The 19,731-nt window shown below is 52.6% G+C and overlaps 1 protein-coding gene across 2 annotated transcripts in view; it reads right to left on the minus strand.

Annotated features, from left to right (window-relative positions):
• Positions 1-19,274, minus strand: part of CERS4 (ceramide synthase 4) — a 116,708-nt gene extending 97,434 nt beyond the window's left edge. The window contains exon 1 of one of the 2 annotated variants that reach the window (XM_054013403.1): positions 19,195-19,274. The gene's annotated coding sequence lies outside the window, so the exon portion shown is untranslated. Of the gene's footprint in view, positions 1-2,935; positions 3,272-19,194 lie in introns of those variants that run through there. The other variant, XM_054013404.1, reaches the window with a different exon arrangement.
• Between the last annotated feature and the right edge of the window lie 457 nt (positions 19,275-19,731).

Consider the following 19,731-nt stretch of genomic DNA (forward strand, 5'->3'; position numbering starts at 1 on the left):
TGTGGCCAAAATTCTAGAGCATCTCCAGTTGCGTGTGTGTGTCAGTGCCTATATTTCAGGCTTTGGGGATAAGTATCCCAAACCCCTTCCCCAGCTGCTGTGCTGAGCACAGGTGCAACACTGCCGCCCAGCCCCTACTCAACAGGGCACACAGTGGGGAGAACAGAGGCCCCAGCAGTGAGGTTAGGAGGCAGCTTCCCAGCCGAGCCTCTTTTCTGGAGCTGCCATCTTGTGCTCCAGAATTGAAGCTTTCTTTTAAAAAAGAATAAAATGAAGGCCCTGTCAGCACTTAATAGTGCTGTTTCCACACACACTTCCAGCGATCGCTGGAGCTGAAGCAGTGCTGGCCATGGGTTAGCTGTAAGTGCAGACAAGGACAAACATGGCTCAGAACCAGTGCAGCTGCATAGATTGCTAGAACCGACTGCTGACATGGTGCTGTTCCCAAGCCTAGACAACACCACAGGCTCTAGTCCCTATGGCCAAGAAGGTAACCTTCAAACTGTGAGCAAAGTCTGACTGAGTGTGTAGGCAGCCTGGAACAATAGGTCAGAGAAGGTGTAAACTGCCCCAACCCATCTCAAAATTATCTGAAGTACCAACATCATTACCTCTTTCACGGGTGGTCCTAAAACAGAAGATCACATTACAGAGTTCTGCACAATCTCCAGTGAGTGGCATCCCAAATAGACAGGGCCTAATAGAGTACCACTACACTTTCCCCTCCCCCCCACCCCCAATGCAGCCCTTGAGTGAAGAACAGCTAAGAGGGGATTTGTGGAGAACGCTGCCTGAAACAGCCTAACTCGAGATCCTAGCCTTGCAAACTGACACCATCACCCAAACCCACTTCTGGCTGCCACTACATGATAAAAACTACAAGCCCCCTTCAAAGATGACACAGTGCTATGCATGTCTTCCAAAAGACTATATCACCTGAACAACTGCAGACCCTAGACAGTCTTTGGATAGGAGCCTGAACCACATAATCTGCAACCCAACTCCTGCATCTCTGATTCTGATTTAAGAATGATGGGTCATTCAGGTTAGAGGAGGAGAATGCCATTTTGGCCTTGAGTAAGAACCTACCACTTCACATGTAAATCCTGGCATCAGGGGAGGGCTCTTAGTCCCTTGTGCTCTTCTCTAGGATAAACATTTTCTCCTAAGGCAGGGGTTCTCAAACTGGGGGTCGGGACCCCTCAGGGCGTCACGAGGTTACTACATAGGGGATCGCGAGCTGTCAGCCTCCACCCCAAACCCCATTTTTCCTCCAGCATTTATAATGGTGTTAAATACATAAAAATGTGTTTTTACTTTATAAGGGCGGGGGGGGGGGGGTCGCAATCAGAAGCTTGCTATATGAAAGGGGTCACCAGTACAAAAGTTTGAGAACCACTGTCCTAAGGGGAGCCGTTTTGGAAAGAAATATAAAGATGCAAAGAACTGAAAGGCTTGTAAGCAGGGTGCCAGGGTCCTACAGAACCATGAAGCAAGCCTTTCACAGACTCAAGAATGCACACATATGTGGGGAGGGAAGCGGTCTCCCCCAGATCTTACTGAGCAAGCAGCAGATAATAGACACAATGCAATAAATAGCAGAAAACTGGGAATTCCGTAAGGCCTTGTCTTCACTAGGCTCCTCTCTGTCGTTACCAAGACTTGCTAACTGCCTTGCCCAGACTAGGTTTTTGCCTTGTGTGAGCTAAGACACTGAGGGTCTGTCTACACAGCAGTCAGGAAGTGTGATTCCCAGGGTTACACACACTAGCTCTGCTGGAGCTAGTTGGCACAGGCTTGGGCTAGCCAGCTGAGTTTGTACCCCGAGGGTCAGGTGGGATTGTACATGAGTGGCTAGCCAAAGGGCCACACTGCTAGTTTTAGCACACTAGGTCGAGTAGAGCTAGAATGTCTATGTCTACGTCTACCCATGCAGGAATCGCACCTCCCAGCTGCAGTGTGACCTATCCTGAGGCCTGGTCTACACTATGAGTTTAATTCGAATTTAGCAGCATTAAATCGAATTAACCCTGCACCTGTCCACACAACGAAGCCATTTATTTCGAAATAAAGGGCTCTTAAAATCGATTTCTGTACTCCTCCCCGACGAGCGGAGTAGCGCCAAAATTGATATTGTCATTTCGAATTAGGGTTAGTGTGGCCGCAATTCGATGGTATTGGCCTCCGGGAGCTATCCCACAGTGCACCATTGTGATCGCTCTGGACAGCAATCTGAACTCAGATGCACTGGCCAGGTAGACAGGAAAAGCCCCGCGAACATTTGAATTTTATTTCCTGTTTGCCCAGCGTGGAGAGCTCAGGTGATCACGCAGAGCTCATCCGCACATGTAACAATGCAGGCCGATAATCGAAAAAGAGCACCAGAATGGACCGTATGGGAGGTACTGGATCTGATCGCTATATGGGGAGAGGATTCAGTACTAGCAGAACTTCGTTCAAAAAGACGAAATGCCAAAACTTTTGAAAAAATCTCCAAGGGCATGATGGAGAGAGGCCACAATAGGGACTCAGATCAGTGCCACGTGCAAGTCAAGGAGCTCAGACAAGCCTATCAAAAAACAAAGGAGGCAAACTGTCGCTCTGGGTCAGAGCCGCGGACATGCCGCTTCTACGCCGAGTTGCATGCAATTCTGGGGGGGCTGCCACCACTACTCCACCTCTGACCGCGGATTCCGAGGTGGGGATAATCTCATCAGCCACACCTGAGGATTCTGTGGATGAGGAGGAGGAGGACGAACTTGCAGAGAGCACACAGCACTCCGTTCTCCCCAACAGCCAGGATCTTTTTCTCAGCCTGACTGAAGTACCCTCCCAAGCCAGTATCCAAGACCATGACCCAATGGAAGGGACCTCAGGTGAGTTTACCTTTTAAAATATAAAACTTGTTTTAAAAGCAAGCATTTTTTAATCTTACTTTGCCCTGAGGACTTGCGATGCATTCGCGGCCAGTACAGCTACTGGAAAAGTCTGTTAACATGTCTGGGGATGGAGCGGAAATCCTCCAGGGACATCTCCATGAAGCTCTCCTGGAGGTACTCCAAAAGCCTTTGCAGAAGGTTTCTGGGCAGTGCAGCCTTATTCCATCCTCCATGGTAGGGCACTTGACCACGCCATGCTAGTAGTAAGTAATCTGGTATCATTGCATGACAAAGCCTGGCAGCATATGGTCCCGGTGTTTGCGGCATTCAAGCAACATCCGTTCTTTATCTCGCTGTGTAATCCTCAGGATAGTGATATCGCTCATGGTAACCTGGTTGAAATACGGGAATTTAATTAAGGGGATAGAGGTGGCCGTTCCTACTGGGCTGTTTGCCTGTGGCTGAAAAGAAATCCTTCCCTGCAGTTAGCCAAGCGCGGGGGGATGGGAGGAGGGGAATTGGCCCTGAGATTTTCACATTTGGCTAGCAGGGATCTTCCCTGATACCAGCCACGCGGTGTGGGGAGGGATAAAGCAATCATCCAGAGAATTGGATGGGGGGGGGGGTTAGTTTGTTTGCTGCTGCTGAAGGTTAACAGGAAAACCGCAGCACTCAACGGGTTTTGCTTGGTACGTGGAAAAGGAGGGCGCAGAAGCCGAAAGACAATGGCTTACCGTGGCCGCATGCAAGCCGAATTCTGTTGCCCGGACCTGCGTCTGTGATCTCTAGCAGCAAAGCCACAGGCACTCAATATTAAGAGGCAAAATGCGACCTTGCACAGAAATCATATGTGCTATGTAATGTGAATAGTGTTGGTCACCGTGAAAGAGTATAAGCATTGTTCTGTAAAATGTATCTTTTTAAAAAATTCTCTCCTTTTTTCCCTCCCTCCAGCAGCTGCAAATTTTTCAAGCCTCCCTCCTCCATCCCGAAGGCTCTCTCAGATAAGGTGTCGGAAAAAGAGGACGCGAGACGAGATGTTCGCGGAAATCATGGAATCCACCCGCAGTGAAAGAGCTCATCTGAATGAGTGGAAGGACATGGTTTTAAAGTATAGGAAAGATGCCAGTGAACATGAAGACAGGAGGGACCAACGTGAGGACAGGAGGGATGCTCGAGATGAGAGATGGCGGCAGGAAGATTAGAGGAGGCAGGATGCAACGCTGGGGCTGCTGCGTGAGCAAACAGACATGCTCCGGCGTCTGGTGGAGCTTCAGGAACGGCAGCAGGATAACAGAGTGCCACTACAGCCCCTGTATAACCCCCCTCCGCCCTCACCATGTTCCATAGCCTCCTCACCCAGAGTGTAAGAACGCGGGGGGGAGGCTCCATGCACCTTCCCATTCCACCCCAGTGGACAGCCCAAGCAAAAGGCTGTCATTTTTTTAACCTTTTTTAGTGGCCTTTCCCTTCCTGCTGATCCTCCTCCCAAACCCCACCCGGGTTCTCTCCCTCTTTATATAATCAATTAATAAAGAATAAATGATTTTTAAACAATAGTGACTTTATTTCCTTTGAAAGCAAGCTGTGATCGAAGGGGGAGGGTGGGTTCCTTACAGAGAATGAGTCAATAAAGGGGGCGGGTTTTCATCAAAGAGAAACAAACAGAAATTTCACACTGTAGCCTGGCCAGTCATGAAACTGGTTTTCAAAGCTTCTCTGATGCGCAGCGCTTGCTGGTGTGCTCTTCTAATCACCCTGGTGTCTGGCTGCGCGTAATCAGCGGCCAGGCGATTTGCCTCAGCCTCCCACCCCACCATAAAGGTCTCCCCATTACTTTCACAGAGATTATGGAGCACACAGCAAGCAGCAATAACAATGAGAATATTGGTTTGGCTGAGGTCTGACCGAGTCAGTAACGATCGCCAGCGACCTTTTAAACATCCAAATGCACATTCTGCACTTGCTCAGCCTGTAGTTGAACAGGTCCTGACTCCTGTCCAGGCTGCCTGTGTATGGCTTCATGAGCCATGGCATTTAGGGGTAGGCTGGGTCCCCAAGAATAACTATTGGCATTTCAACATCTCCAATGGTTATTTTCTGGTCCGGGAAGTAAGTCCCTTGCTGCAGCCGTTTAAACAGAGTAGTGTTCCTGAAGACGCGAGCATCATGAACCCTTCCCGGCCATCCCATGTTGATGTTGGTGAAACGTCCCTTGTGATCCACCAGTGTTTGCAGCACTATTGAGAAGTACCCCTAGCGGTTTATGTACTAGTTGGCAAGGTGGTCCGGTGCCAAGATAGGGATATGCGTTCCATCTATCGCCCCACCACAGTTAGGGAAACCATTGCAGCAAAGCCATCCACTATGACCTGCACATTTCCCAGAGTTACTACCCTTGATAGCAGAACGTCAGTGATTGCATTGGCTACTTGAATCACAGCAGCCCCCACAGTAGATTTGCCCACTCCAAATTGATTCCCGACTGACCGGTAGCTGTCTGGCATTGCAAGCTTCCACAGGGCTATCGCCACTCGCTTCTCAACTGCTCTCATCTTGGTATTCTGGCGCTTCAGGGCAGGGGACAGCAAGTCACAAAGTTCCATGAAAGTGCCCTTACACATGCAGAAGTTTCGCAGCCACTGGGAATCGTCCCACACCTGCAACACTATGCGGTCCCACCAGTCTGTGCTTGTTTCCCGGGCCCAGAATCGGCGTTCCACGGATAGAACCTGCTCCATTAACAACATGATCTCCAAAGTGCCTGGGCCCGTGGTTTGAGAGAATTCTGTGTCCATGTCCATGTCCTCATCACTCTTGTCGCTGCACTGCCATCGCTGCTTCCTCCTCGCCTCGCTGGTCCTGGTTCAGCATAAACTGCACGAGAATGCGCGAGGTGTGTACAATGTTCATGACTGCTGTCTTGAGCTGAGCGGGCTCCATGCTTGCCGTGGTATGGAGTCTGCAGTGTTCACCCAGGAAAAAAGGCGCGAAATGGTTGTCTGCTGTTGCTTTCATGGAGGGAGGAGTGAGGCTGTACCCAGAACCACCTGCGACAATGTTTTTTGTCCCATCAGGCACTCGGATCTCAACCCAGAATTCCAATGGGCGGGGGAGACTGCGGGAACTACGGGATAACTACCCACAGTGCAACGCTCTGGAAATCGACGCTAGCCCCGGTACATGGACACACACCGCCGAATTAATGTGCTTAGTGTGGCCACATACATTCGACTTTATACAATTTGTTTCCAACATTCGAATTCTGTAAATTCGGATTAATCCCGTAGTGTAGACATACCCTGAGTCTTGCTCATCTGTGACCTGTGAAACTCTAGCTGAGAAATGCATACCTGTTAGGATTTTAATTCCTCTAGAGATCTTTGGTTTTAAAGAGTGCCAGTTCCAACGCCCTGACAAGTCATCACAGGATAAAGAGACATGCCAGTCTAGCAGCTAAAGATCGGATGCTACAAAGTGATTTAGCAAAGCACTGATGTCACAAAACGAGCTCCATTGGGTTGGCTAATGAGGCAGCTCTGATCAGCAAAGCAGATTCCCAGATTCTAGCTACCCCAGGAGGAACAGATAGAAAGTACAGAGGCAGGTGTTTGGATAATGGCTGTAGACTTACCATCTGCCACTTTATTTTCTCAATAACCAATTACTAGAGTCATTTCACAAGTGGGATTTCTTTTTTTTTTTTTTTTTTTAATTTTTCAATTTAATTCTGCCTGCAAAGCAAAACACACCCTATGACAGGATCTCTTGGCACAGACAATCACAGAAGAATGAGAAGAGAAAAGTCCCAATAAAGCAGCCAATTCACCTCCCAGCCAATGCAGGGTTGCTCTCTATAATAGTGGAGAACTAGCTCTACTAGGAGTTAAGGCTGAGAATCCCTTTCTGTTTAAAGGATGACGACTCTTAATGCTCTAAAATCTGCATGCTTATCAGATTGCCATGAAATCTGATGTGATCCAAATTTGGGCTCATTTGACCAAGGGGTTTCTGAGATACACCCTCCACCCCTGCAATAAACAGCTTTCTAAAGGGACATTCTGGTAAAGATGTTTTGCTCAGACCTAGAGATCAAACAAACCATCACTCTGATCCAGGCACAAGAGTCTCACTCACTTGAAGGTTGCCCGCAGAGAGTACCTGGCACCAGCTAGCCCTTTCGGGAGCAAAATTCAGAATGTTATTAGCACGAGTTTGGCTCTCCAGTTAGGCTCTTGAGTGAGGGTCATGCACCGAACAGATCACAGGGAGCATGTGCAGAGAGTGAGGCTAGAAGGATTTGTAGGTGGAAAGAGTTCACTGCAGCTGAAGAGCTCAGGGGAATAAGCGGTAAGCCTTTGCTGCCCAATTCACCCAGACAATGATGGTTAAGTCCCACCTTGGGCAAAAATCTGGAAAGGCTAGGTGGCATATTGCTGAAATCTGTGACTATCGGGTTTCTTTTGTATTATTTATTATTTTTATTTGGGGGTATTGTAATCAAATTATTTTTGTAAAAAGATTAGAGGTGAATGCTTGCTAACAAAGGAGGGGCATTCTATGCCTCTAGGAGTAGGGGGAATAGGGATGAGAGGACTTTGGACTGCAGAGAGGATCATGGAGATGGTGATGGAGGAGGCCAGAGGGACTGAGGGGGGGAACATGGGGGTGAGTGGCATGGGCATCTGTCAGCACCACATTTTTCCTTTGTGTGTGTGCGCCATGTGTGTGCAGGCCCTACCCTGCAAAGGGAATCTGAGCACCTCTTCCTGAGCTGGGACATGGGAGCCTTGCCTCCCTAGGGGTATCTGAGCCCCAATCCCAGCCCCCCATGTGTGTGCCAGTACCTGGGGCCCCCTGCCCATCTAGGCCCCTCCATGCCCCTCTTCATGTGAGCCAGGTTCTAGGGGACTTGCCTCTAAGTTGCACTTCTTTACCCCCCCCCCCATGTGAGCTAAGATCTGGGGTGCCTTATTCCTCTAAGGGCGTCTGAGCCCATCTCCCTACCACCCACCTCCATGTCAGCCAGGATCTGGGGAAGCCCTGCCCCTCTGGGGGAAGCATAGAACCGGCATGCTCAGAGTCTGCACCAAGAATACACTGCTGAGCCTGGGGTGAGGAGCTGAGAACTGGCAGAATTCAGAAACTATCCTGCACTGGGGAGGGAGGAAGTGAACCCCTACTCACATCTCAGCGCTAGGGGTTCAGGCTGTATTCAGCGCCACTGGTTAGTACATTTCAGCTGAGAACATCTTATTGAGATGAATGGACCACTTCACATCTCTCTGAGCCTGCTATGCTGCTCATGGATGAGTAGAACCCTCCATTCTTCCTCTAGGTTCATAAAATATTAGAGCGAAGCACCAGCTCTGCTCTCCAGCTAAGGTTGGGAAGCCCTTCCTATTTAAAGGATGATTATTCAGGACAATCTGTGCAAGCATGTGCACTTACTCTAAAATCCACCTGCTGATACAGACTGGCTTGACATTTGCTTTGCCTTGTGGGAGCATAGGGTAGGGTTAGTGATCCAAATGTGGGGTCATTTGAGCAAGGGGTTCCCGAGACACTGCCCCCAGGAAAAAAAACAGCATTTCATTAAGTTCACAGATTCTAGCAACTTTGAAGTTTGAAACCCACCCTGGTCAGCAATCTGAGACTGAATTATAAACATCTGGGGAAAATCTGCCTCTGTCAAGGTGAGATGCGTTGGGTTTTTGTTTAGTTGTTTAGTATTTTTAAAAATGTAATGCAAGTACAGCGGATATGTAAGAAGGCTCTCAAACTATTTTTGAAAAGAAAATAAATGACACATGCAAATGCTCATCGGGAGGATAGCATAGGTGGGGACAGGGAGAGAGGGGTTTGGATCTGCAGTGGGAGATGGGGTAGAGTGGGGAAGGGGATAAATGGGAATGGGTAGTAGGAGAAGGAAGAGTGGTTCGGGGCTCAGGTAAGGGGGAGTGGGCAGGGAGAGGACAGAAAGGGTTGGAGAATGTAAAAGGTAGCAGAGGAAGGTGGGGGGGGGAGCTGTCAGCCTTGAATTCTCCCCTTCTGTGTGTGTACTGGAATCTGGGGGGACCCTGTTCCTTTTGGGCTGTCTGAGCCCCTCTCCTTGTTCCCCATGTGAGCTAGGATCTGGATGGGGGGGCCGAAAGTACTGCAATTTTAAACATCTGAAATTAAAAAAATAAATAAAGTAACCCCGGCAGGGAGGCGGGACTAGCCTAAGTGTGTGGGGAGAGACCCGGTTTGAAGGAGGGGTGGACTGGGTGGACCTGGGCACGGCTGAGGAAGCCTGGCTGAAGCAGGGGCAGGAATCCCAGTGAAGGCCCACCTCACTATCGACAATATCTGTTTCAATAAAGAACTTTGTCAGTAGCAGGCAGTGGGGTCTTCAGTGCCTGTTTCAATACAGAATTGCATACATTTTGTAGGTAGCAGGGTGCTGGGGTATTGTCAGTAGTGAGCTGTGGGTTTGATGATGGGTAGGGGAAAGTATAGGGTTAGGTGGTATCCTGGGTGCAGGTGTGAAGAGACTGTAAACAGAATGAAGTAGCTGTTAAATTTTACAAGCATGGTATTCTTTCGGGGGAGTAGGCTCAGGGCTTGAGCAGAGGGCAGGTGCAGGTCCATTACAGTGAAAAGGAATGTGAGTACAGGGGTTCTGGGCATCGCTCAGGAAGGGCAGAGTTAAAGTGGTGTGGCCATTTACCTTAACTCTGTATTTCCTGGTATCAGAAGTTTGAGTTTTGCCAAACTGACGTTCTGGAAGGGTAAGAGCTATCACCTGGTAACCTCAACTTGCATTAATCAAATTTTGTGCCATTTCATTGTACGTGTTTTAGTGCCTTGTCCGGTACAGCTTTAGAAGTCTCAAGCTATAAGGCTTCCATCACTTCCTTTCGGAGATTATTCTGCAGCTGAATGAGTCAGATCACTGTGGAAACGTATGCAGATCTTCAGCCTAATTTTCCTTTCCTAACTTCCTGTTTCACCTTCCTGGGCCGCACTAAACAATCCCCCTCTCTGCTTGATGGCAGACGTGAATGCAACATGATGAAGACAGATTTGTGTGCAGGACATTCTGCAAACCATGCTGCAGTGGGCATTCAGCACACAGCAGATAACACATGCTTTTTCCTCTCTGTTAAACGATATTGGTACTTTGTGGTCCAATGAAGCTATCCTAGAGTGCATCCCTCTGTGAAATCACTGATATCAGGGAATGCAAGATCACCGATCAACCTCTCCCCTACAGCCTCCCTTCATTCATTTCCAAATCTTGTCCTGCCCTCTGATGTCTCCTTCTCGATATCTCACCATCAACATAACATGGCCAAAAACAAACTGATCTTCTCTCCCATGCCTGCCCCATCATTCTCTGTTCCTATGAACCGCACTGCTATTCCCCTGTCCATCAAGCCTATAACCTAAGAGTCACCCTGACCCCTCTCTCTCCTTCATTCCCCTTATCCAGGCTGTGACCAGATCCTGCCACTTCATCCACCGCATCTCCATGATTTAGAGATTTCAAGGCCAGAGGGGACCCTTGTGATCATCTAGTCGGATCTCTTCTATTACACAGGCCAGAGAACTTCTCCCCAATAATTCCTCTTTAACTACCACAGATCTTTTAAAAAAGCATCCAGTCTTGTTTTAAAAATTGCCAATGATGGAGAATCCACCATGACTGTTGGTAAATTGTTCCAACAATTAATTACCCTATTAAAAATGATTCAACCTTCTGTGCGTGTCTAGCCAGCTAACACTGTTCTGCAGGCCCCCCAATCTCTTACCTTGGTTATTGTTACCTCCTCACCCCAACACCGCCAACACGCACCCTCCTTTCCACCCATTCACAGTACTGTTGCCAAGACAATATTCCTTGCCTACTCTCTGGTCAGATCACTCCTCTGAACTGCTCTATTGACCCCCTCCTTCTCCACTACCTCAGGTGTAAGTTTTCTGTCCTCACTCTCAAGGTTTCCCACAACTCTGACCCCCATATTTAGCTAACCCCATCTCCTTTCATACTGCCCTCCCACCCGCTCTGCTCTCAGTGCCACCGTAGATCTCCATTCATCTGCTTCTCCTACATACATGGTAGCACTTTCTCCCAGCCCACCCACTACAAATGGAGTGACCTCTCTGAGCTGATCAACAAGGCCCCAGATGTTCCTCACTCAAGTTCCTCCACTTCTGCCACAAGGCCTACAAGAAACCAGCCAAATAAAACGTCTACTCACCCCTCAATAAAACATACTTTTCTGTGCTGCCACATGCTAGCCTTCCCTGAGTGTGCACTCTCCCTGATATCATATCCCCACCACTCCCTTTCCTACCCAACTGCCCCACTGCTGTCTGTTCCTCCTTTGTCACATTATGTCCAAATCAGTTTGCAAGGTACTCAGGGGAGGGATCATCTCTTCTGTCTGTTTTCAAAGCACAGCTTGGGCACTAAATAATAAGCAATAACAACTTCTGAAATACCCTGTTTCCCCGAAAATAAGACATCCTCCGAAAATAAGGCCTACTTATAGTTTTGCCTCTCGTTGTAATATAAGGCATCCCCCCGATAATAAGACCTCCCCGATAATAAGGCATCCACCGATAATAAGGCATTTTTCATTTCTGAAAAATAAGACATCCCCTGAAAATAAGACCTAGCGCATCTTTGGGAGCAAAAATTAATATAAGACACTGTCTTATTTTCGGGGAAACAGGGTAACAACTGATTTTCCACTTTAAAGCAGGAGTTTGGCAGCATGTTCATGAAATTCTGCTTTAACATGCACGCTCCATCAGCAGACATGCAAGCACCAGCAGATCCTTGGCTGTATAGTACCTCTTCTGATCTCAGACTTCCCCATGGTCCTGGTAAACAATCAGGAACAGAGCAAAACCACAGTTCAGACATATGGCAGGAGAGGGTCAAGAATCATCCTCCCAGCCTGACCACTACTTCCTGTACCAGTACTTTCTGGAGGAACGTGAAGGGGAAAAACAGACAAAGAAATGATGATCCTGTCCAGGGAATGGAGAGTGCAGCTTCTCCTGCTGCAACTCTGCGTGGAGCTCTCAGGGAGAATCTGTCTTATGACTCGGCGGGCCGGCAAAGAACCCTCCAATGAGACAGCTCCAGAGATTGCTCTGGGTCCAAACACATGCTCTTCCTTCAGGCTTCTCTGACCCTAGGATTTGCGGAGTTGTCAGAGTTTCCAGCTGTCAAAATGTCCAGGTTTTTATGGCCAGCCAGGCCACATACTCTGCCTTGCTTCTCTCTACAGTGCTACTTGACACAACCTGCACATGGGGCCCCGAGGGCTCTTAACCTGTTTAGAGCTCTGCAGACTGTGAACAGCTCTACAGTGACATTTACTCTGACGAGTTCCACAACCACATTATGCTCTGGTCAGCAAAGATGTGCAACTGCCTGGCTTCAATGCATCCATCTATACTCTCTCCAACAGGCAGATCAGACAAGAAAGGGTAGCTCTGAAATCCTTAAGTTCCTCATCTGTGGCATTAGCTCTAACCACACAGACTGCCACAGGCACAAATTCGCTCCTCAGTTGTTTGCCTTTTTCCTTACATCCAGTGAGAACTTATGAATGTCTCTGTAACAGAGTATGGCCATAGGAAAGGCCAAACCACCCCAAAGCCCAGCAGCCTTGTTAAATATCACGAGGTGACAGACACGTCAAACAGCCCCTCCTGACACGTTTGCTATGAATTCCCTTTTGGGCCCAAGAACTTTGTTAGGATCAAAGACGTGGTGTCTGGGATTCACAGAGATTCTCAGCAACAAGAATGACATTACAATATTTCTAAGAAGCTCCACTGCCCTTAATAGCTGGCATGGGGCTGTGATATTCAGTCCTGAGACCTCTAACTCTTCTTCACACCAGCTATCATCTATGCAAATAAGCTTTTCACTCAGAAAGACCTTATGAAATAAACAACTGTCCTCATGATCATAGTGAAAAAGCCTGGGCACACACCATTACCCTCCACTGACAATGTGGCCTTGGCAAGACAGCTGTAGCAATTTCCTGTAGCTGGGAAGCCTGCAATTGCAGAAGCAGGCTATGCTTAGATGTGTTTCTGCCAGAAAATCCACTTTGTAAGCCATCATTTAAATCTTGTGAAGCTGTCTATGTGGCTCAGCTGTGTACCCACAAAGAGGCTTAAGGGCTTTACCCTTAAGAGACAGTGTTCCCTAGCTGCTGTGGGGACTGCAAATAGAGAACTTATCCAGCCCTCAAGAGTTTCCATTTGGCTTCTAGGCCAATACACTAGGCCTCCCCTCATTTCCTCCTCTGGCTAGAGTGATTTGTGAAGGAAGAGCCCTATCACTGTCTGGAGCTGCAGTACAGCGGTAGCTCCTCTGACACCCACTGCAGAACTCAAGGAGGGGAATTAATCTTCATCAGATCTCAGTCTCCTTGCTTTGACAGAGGGAGGGACTGCAGAAACCACACAGCAATTAAACCCTGCTTAGGTGGATTTGTCCTGCCTCTAGCCACGGCAGAGTGGGTTAGAGCCTAAGGAGCCCCTTGGAGCAGCTGGATACTGCATTCACAGGAGCGCCTTCCTACTTGGGAGTGACCATGCTGGCTGCAGACCTAGAAATCTCCCCCTACTTTACCTCCTCAGTATTGTTCTGCCCCAGGAGATCAGGATTACTGAGGGCAGTGGTTTTCAACCTGTGGTCCGCAGACTATGTCTAAGATTTCCAAAGGAGTCCACACCTCCATTTAAAAATTTTTAGGGGTCTGCAAATGGAGAAAGGTTGAAACCCTGACTCAGGGTAAGGAACCCACCCTTTAGGCAGAACCTCATCAATCCGTAATACCTGGTGTGCCCTGGCACTGCCCAGCCACTACCGGTGCTGACTGCTCAGCAGGACTGACATCCAGACCTTCTGGGCAAAGGAGAGACATCTCCCTTTCAGCCGAGTTTCAGACACACCGTGCCACTTTCCCAGGTTCTGCTCCAGCTCTGGACAATGCAGCACTCCCAGGAAAGGCCCCATGGGGTATGTCTATATGCAAAGAACCCCATGTTACTGAATCTCAGAGCCTGGGTCAATTGACTTGGGCTGCGGGACTGTTCAGGCTTGGGCTGGAACCAGGCTCCAAGGCCTTCCCCACTCATCAGGTTTCAGAGCCTGGGCTCCAGCCTGAGCCTGAACATCTACACTGCTCCTTTTAGCCCTGCAGCCGGAGTCAACTGACCAGTGCCACAGGTCCTTCTTTGCAGTGTTGACATACCCATAGTGTCCATCATCTTCCACTGAACAGCAGGTCACACAAGACCCTGTGACAGCAGCTTTAAGGGGTTTCCTTCTGTTGACTTTCCTGACAATTACAAATGAGCCAATGGGCTCCTCTTGGATTGGACGTGTTCTCTCAGCTTCTGGTGGTGGCAGGAGAATCACCAGCTGCCTTTGTATTGCACAGGTGGCTAGGGCAGACTACACAGAATCATTCAGGTTTGGCCCCTGCCCTCCACCATGACTGAGGGGCAGTTGGGCCAAACCTGAGCAGCGTTACAACCCCATGCACCAAGTCACAATGTTTAGCATGGGGAGCCGGGCCCAGCCATGAGTCCCAGGAGACGCTGCTGTGGAGCGAGTCATGGACACAAAAGGAAAAGTCACAGACAAGTGGGAAAAGTCACACAATCCATGACTTTTTCCCCCACAGTGACCTATCACCTACTCCGACGTCCTGCATAACGTGGGTCATACAACTTCACCCAATGATTGCCCCACTGAGCCCATAATTTCTGGTTGTACTAGAACAGCTCTTTTAGAAAGAGACATCCAGTCTTGATTTACATCTGGCTAACTTCATCTTCCAGCACTGGCTCTCATTCTGTGAGATTAAAGAGCCCTCCACAATCAGAAATCTCCTTCCCAGGTAAGTATGTACATGCCATGATCAAGGGAATGGAGCATGAGATGCTCCACCTTTTTTTGCTCACTTTGACCCCATCCAGAGTTCCAAGGGCTCCAGGTTTGTAGATGGTGGGCTTGCTCAGGCAGGCTGACCAGAGTCAATGGGTCAGACTCTGTGGGTCACATGGCCAGGAGGAGGACAAGGTACTTCAGGTCTTGGGGGGGGATCTCTGGAGCGTGGGTCTTTAACTCATATGAGGGAGTTCTCCCAGTTAAGGAAGTCTAGAAAAGCCACAGGAATGTGCAGTCACCTCTGCAGGGCAGGAGAAAGGCAGCCTGTACCCTAGCACACCCCATCACATGGGCCCCGCCATGACCCTGCCCCCATGCAAATAGAGGCTGACCCTCTCTCCTCCCAGAGAGGCAGGAGTAGCAGCAAAGCAGTGGGAGCACCAGGATGGCCCCCCTCTTATCCCAGACAAGCTTGAGGCCTTTTTCCCTAGCCCCTAGGTACGGGGGGGGGGGGGTGCGACAGGGGTCCTCTTTTCCCCTGTAGAGGCAGAGTCAACAACAAGGGGAGCCCTCCAGTTCTGACCCACTGTGCTCTTCCCCTCCTGCCACACACAGAGATCTCCACTGGGAAGGGGTTGGCAGAGCACCCCCAAGCAGTGGGTCATTGAGATACATGGGCAACTCTGCCTCTCAGGGCGATTGTCTCAAGCTCTTTGCAGTCTCAGGCAGACATTGCATCAGTGACACTCAAGTCACATTTTTAAGATTTTCTGCCCTACTGGAAGGGCGTGATTTGTAAAGTGCACTAATGCATAGCACTCTGCCTGCCTGTATATGCCCTGCTGACACCTCGGGAAAGTACCTACTTTGCTTTAACATCAACTCTTTTCTGTAGACAAGCCCTCATTTACCCCCGCAGGAGGACAGAACCATTTGCAGTGGGGGGAGGTATTAAAGCACAAGTGGTTTGGGGTTTTCAAATGGACCCAGGAGTGGGCTAAGGAAGCGGTTCTCAACCAGGGATACATGTACCCCTGGAGGTGTGCAGAGATCTTCCAGGGGCTACATCAACTCATCTAGAGATTTGCCTAGTTTTACAGCAGGATACATAAAAAGCACTAGCAAAGTCAGTACAAATTAACATTTCATACAATGGCTTGTACTTACCTTTCAGTGTAAGTATATAAATATATAGAACGTATAAGCAATATTTATATTTCAAGTGATGTTAATTATATGGCATAAATGAGAAAGTCAGCAATTTTTCAGTATTACTGTGCTGTGACACTTCTGTATTTTTGTCTGTTTTTATAAGCACTGCCAGCCGTGAGCCGCTACTGCCTCCCAGCACTGTCAACCACGCCCCAGCCCATCGCCCCCAGAACCTGCCAGCCTCCATTAACTCCTCCCTGGGCATCACAACCCTGAGGGCCCCCCTCCCGTTCTCCTGTATGTATTGTCAAACGTGAGCCTCGCCCCATCTCCTCTGGCCACCGCTAGCCCTGAGCCCCTCCCCTTGGTCTCAGAGCTGCCCCCAGCCAGACATTGCCAACAAAGCTCATGCACCAACTCGCCAGGGCATAACCAGTTCCAACTCTCCCCCGTTCTCGGCCCCGGGGACACTGCCCCTCCCAGAACCCCTTCTCCCTACCCCCCCTCCCGGGACACTGCCCCTCCCAGACCCCCTTCTCTCTACCCCCCCTCCCGGGACACTGCCCCTTCTCTCTACCCCCAGGACACTGCCCCTCCCAGACCCCTTCTCCCTACCCCTCCTGGGACACTGCCCCTCCCAGACCTCCTTCTCTCTACCCCTCCTCCCGGGACACTGCCCCTCCCAGACCTCCTTCTCCCTATCCCCCCCCGGGACACTGCCCCTCCCAGACCCCCTTCTCTCTACCCCTCCTCCCGGGACACTGCCCCTCCCAGACCCCCTTCTCTCTACCCCCCCTCCCGGGACACTGCCCCTCCCAGACCCCCTTCTCCCTACCCCCCCCGGGACATTGCCCCTCCCAGACCCCCTTCTCCCTACCCCCCCTCCCGGGACACTGCCCCTCCCAGACCCCCTTCTCCCTACCCCCCCTCCCGGGACACTGCCCCTTCTCTCTACCCCCAGGACACTGCCCCTCCCAGACCCCTTCTCCCTACCCCTCCCGGGACACTGCCCCTCCCAGACCCCCTTCTCCCTACCCCCCCTCCCGGGACACTGCCCCTCCCAGACCCCCTTCTCCCTACCCCCCCCGGGACACTGCCCCTCCCAGACCCCCTTCTCTCTACCCCCCCCCCGGGACACTGCCCCTCCCAGACCCCCTTCTCCCTACCCCCCCTCCCGGGACACTGCCCCTCCCATCCCCCTTCTCTCTACCCCCCCTCCCGGGACACTGCCCCTTCTCTCTACCCCCAGGACACTGCCCCTCCCAGACCCCCTTCTCCCTACCCCCCCGGGACACTGCCCCTCCCAGACCCCCTTCTCTCTACCCCTCCTCCCGGGACACTGCCCCTCCCAGACCCCCTTCTCTCTACCCCTCCTCCCGGGACACTGCCCCTCCCAGACCCCCTTCTCTCTACCCCTCCTCCCGGGACACTGCCCCTCCCAGACCCCCTTCTCCCTACCCCTCCTCCCGGGACACTGCCCCTCCCAGACCCCCTTCTCCCTACCCCCCCCCCCGGGACACTGCCCCTCCCAGACCCCCTTCTCCCTACCCCCCCCCGGGACACTGCCCCTCCCAGACCCCCTTCTCCCTACCCCCCCCGGGACACTGCCCCTCCCAGACCCCCTTCTCCCTACCCCCCCCCCGGGACACTGCCCCTCCCAGACCCCCTTCTCCCTACCCCCCCTCCCGGGACACTGCCTCTCCCAGACCCCCTTCTCTCTACCCCCCCTCCCAGGACACTGCCCCTTCTCTCCCCCCCCCCGGGACACTGCCCCTCCCAGACCTCCTTCTCCCTACCCCCCCCCCGGGACACTGCCCCTCCCAGACCCCCTTCTCCCTACCCCCCCCCCGGGACACTGCCCCTCCCAGACCCCCTTCTCCCTACCCCCCCCCCGGGACACTGCCCCTCCCAGACCCCCTTCTCCCTACCCCCCCCCGGGACACTGCCCCTTCTCTCCCCCCCCCCCGGGACACTGCCCCTCCCAGACCTCCTTCTCCCTACCCCCCCCCCGGGACACTGCCCCTCCCAGACCCCCTTCTCCCTACCCCCCCTCCCGGGACACTGCCTCTCCCAGACCCCCTTCTCTCTACCCCCCCTCCCAGGACACTGCCCCTTCTCTCCCCCCCCCCGGGACACTGCCCCTCCCAGACCTCCTTCTCCCTACCCCCCCCCCCGGGACACTGCCCCTCCCAGACCCCCTTCTCCCTACCCCCCCCCCGGGACACTGCCCCTCCCAGACCCCCTTCTCCCTACCCCCCCTCCCGGGACACTGCCTCTCCCAGACCCCCTTCTCTCTACCCCCCCTCCCAGGACACTGCCCCTTCTCTCCCCCCCCCCCGGGACACTGCCCCTCCCAGACCTCCTTCTCCCTACCCCCCCCCCGGGACACTGCCCCTCCCAGACCCCCTTCTCCCTACCCCCCCCCCCGGGACACTGCCCCTCCCAGACCCCCTTCTCCCTACCCCCCCCCGGGACACTGCCCCTCCCAGACCTCCTTCTCCCTACCCCCCCCCGGGACACTGCCCCTCCCAGACCCCCTTCTCCCTACCCCCCCCCCGGGACACTGCCCCTCCCAGACCCCCTTCTCCCTACCCCCCCTCCCGGGACACTGCCCCTCCCAGACCCCCTTCTCTCTACCCCTCCTCCCGGGACACTGCCCCTCCCAGACCCCCTTCTCTCTACCCCTCCTCCCGGGACACTGCCCCTCCCAGACCCCCTTCTCCCTACCCCCCCCCGGGACACTGCCCCTCCCAGACCTCCTTCTCCCTACCCCCCCTCCCGGGACACTGCCTCTCCCAGACCCCCTTCTCTCTACCCCCCCTCCCGGGACACTGCCCCTCCCAGACCTCCTTCTCTCTACCCCTCCTCCCGGGACACTGCCCCTTCTCTCCCCCCCCCCCCCCGGGACACTGCCCCTCCCAGACCCCCTTCTCCCCCCCCCCGGGACACTGCCCCTCCCAGACCCCCTTCTCTCTACCCCCCCCCCGGGACACTGCCCCTCCCAGACCCCCTTCTCCCTACCCCCCCTCCCGGGACACTGCCCCTCCCAGACCCCCTTCTCCCTACCCCCCCTCCCGGGACACTGCCCCTCCCAGACCCCCTTCTCTCTACCCCTCCTCCCGGGACACTGCCCCTTCTCTCCCCCCCCCCCCCCCGGGACACTGCCCCTCCCAGACCCCCTTCTCTCCCCCCCCGGGACACTGCCCCCCTTCTCGCGCCCCCCCGCCCCCGCGCTGGGGCGGCTCTCACCTGCTCCCCGCTGAGCCCCACCGCCAGCGGCTCCGGCTGCCCGGCTCGGCGCGCCCGGGGCAGGCAGGGGGACGGCGGGGGCGGAGCGGGCGGGCGGGCGGAGCCTCCCCGCTGGAGTCAGGCGGGCCCTGGGCGCTGCCGGGCAGCGGGAAGCTGATGACACAGGGTGCAGGGCAGCAGAGACGCAGAGCCCAGTTGTCTGCATGGCCTCCCTTGAGTCTGACTCGCCTCCCCCCTGACTGAACAGCCTTTGTCTCCTGCTGCCTCTGATCTTTCCTTCTCTGTTTCCCTCCCCACTATTCTCCCCTTCTCCTCTCTTGTACTTTTCTAAAGCCACCAGTCCCACTTCGCCTGGCCTCCGACTTTCCTTCCCAAACATCCATTGTAGTCATTCCAAAAAATCTTTTAATGAAAATATATATAGTCATCTTCTAATATGCAAATGACAAGAAGCATAAATATGAGCACGTAGTCTTCCGAAAGCAATCCCATGCTTGGATGCTGCTGGCGCGGAACCCTTGTCCGGAAGTTACACAT

Source organism: Malaclemys terrapin, chromosome 24, assembly GCF_027887155.1.
Source record: "Malaclemys terrapin pileata isolate rMalTer1 chromosome 24, rMalTer1.hap1, whole genome shotgun sequence".
In the NCBI taxonomy this organism is placed as follows: domain Eukaryota; kingdom Metazoa; phylum Chordata; order Testudines; family Emydidae; genus Malaclemys; species Malaclemys terrapin.